The sequence below is a fragment of the Populus euphratica genome, unplaced genomic scaffold (assembly GCF_000495115.2).
Source record: "Populus euphratica unplaced genomic scaffold, PopEup_1.0 scaffold1986.1, whole genome shotgun sequence".
Taxonomy (NCBI): Eukaryota; Viridiplantae; Streptophyta; class Magnoliopsida; order Malpighiales; family Salicaceae; genus Populus; species Populus euphratica.
The window spans coordinates 24,220-25,971 of record NW_011501821.1 but is presented as its reverse complement, the minus strand read 5'-3'; the positions used below and the strand labels follow the sequence as shown (position 1 = coordinate 25,971).

Below are 1,752 nucleotides of genomic sequence, written 5' to 3'. Positions count from 1 at the left end.
TTTTAGCTAGATTTTAGATTGACATAAGTTTTTATTGTGTTTTACGCTTTGGTTCCCTATCATTGGGTTTTTATTTTTTAAAATTTTTTTGATTAATTAGACATAAAAAAATATGATTGAAAATAAAATTAAAGATTAAATTAAAAAAAATAATAACAAATTTTGATCAAGATATTTTTTACCATGACTCTTAAAGTGTCACTCCAAATTTTAATTAATTTTTGAAAAGTTATCATAGCATATAGATTTTTAATAATCTCAAAAAGTTATTAATCTTAAAAACCTTAAAAACAGTATGAAAACATAAGAAAAATTAAATCAGTTAAATTTGTTTTTTATTTTTTGAGTTATTATTGAAATTTAAAATAATCATCATCAAGTCTTTTTTATTAAATAAAATTTATTAACCTCAAGATTAATTTTTTCTACTCTATTCTCTCTTATAATTATCAAATTGATATGCAATTTTTTCTTTCATCAAATTGATATGCAATACCAAATTTCATGGACAGAAAAAGAAGAAGAGAATATTACTGTGAATTATTAAATGGCACAAACTATAGGCACCAATTAATTCTACTCTATTCTCTCTTATAATTACAAAACAACCCTAAGAAACTATCAATTTGCCCAACATACCCTTCAATAAAATCCCATAACCAGCCTCCATTTCTCCCAGGGTTCTCTTGCCCCTCGCTCGAAACCCCGAAACTGTAGTCAAAGCAGCTTTCCCTCCTGCCTTTTCCCCACGATTTCCTCGCCGCAAGAAACACTCCATTCAACAAGTAAGAAATTTACTTTTAAAAATTTTCACTTTTTATTTATTTCTTGATAATGGGATATTTGTGCAGATAATTTTTTTTTTTGCCTGTTCGGGATTTTTGCAGTTTTTACTAATAATGCACGTAGTGAAATAATGGGAAGTGGGAGTTTATTGTGGAATTTGACAAAGAAATATTTAACAGTCGGGGTCATAGGGCTAACCATTACAGACCGATATGCTAGTATTGTTCCGGTACGAGGTGGCTCTATGTCTCCTACGTTTAATCCTAGGACCAATACAGTTTTGGGGTCATTAGGTAATGCTTTTTCATTCTTATATTTTTTGGAAGTTTAATGATAGAAGTGGTTTTTTTTAATGCTGATTTGGGATTGTTTTGATTATTTGTTTTGAGTACAGATGACCGTGTTTTGATCGAGAAGTTTTGCCTTGCAAAGTACAAATTTTCCCATGGCGATGTGGTAGTTTTTCGGTAGGTGTTTTCGTGGATTTTGATTGGATTGTGTTTCTGTCATGGTTGGAACCCATGCTTTATTCTTATTGTGATGTGAATTTGTCTTTGGATGATTCTTGAAGCTGTAGTTTAGAATGGAGGAAATTTAAGGTTTTATTGCATTTTGGAATCTTTAAATCATTTTGGCTATACCCCATTTGAACTGTCAGGAAGGAAGGAGTGAATTCAGGGTTCTTGGTTGGGGTTTTGTTGGTAGGAAAATCCATTTGTGGCATCTTGAGGCATTAGGCTGGCCATGCCGGGTAATTAGTGGTTCAAGAGCAGTTTACTGATGACGAAGTAGTATAATTCTTCTCTTGTTTACTGATGAATCAGGCTCTTTGGACTGATGAATAATTAGTGTCGTAACTCTTCTTTGCCTAATATGAATCTTTGGATCTGATTGAAATTGGTTTTCATATGTGTCACAGTCTATTTACAGTGTCATGTTGGCTGTTTCATTATTCAGCTTAAAATA

General features: G+C 31.3%; 1 long non-coding RNA gene across 1 annotated transcript; it reads left to right on the top strand.

The window, feature by feature from the left end:
• The first annotated feature begins 638 nt into the window (after positions 1-638).
• Positions 639-1,287, top strand: LOC105118469 (uncharacterized). The gene is made up of 3 exons (XR_840945.1): positions 639-785; positions 888-1,079; positions 1,181-1,287. It is a non-coding gene; the product is annotated as an uncharacterized LOC105118469 (long non-coding RNA).
• The last annotated feature ends 465 nt before the right edge of the window (positions 1,288-1,752 follow it).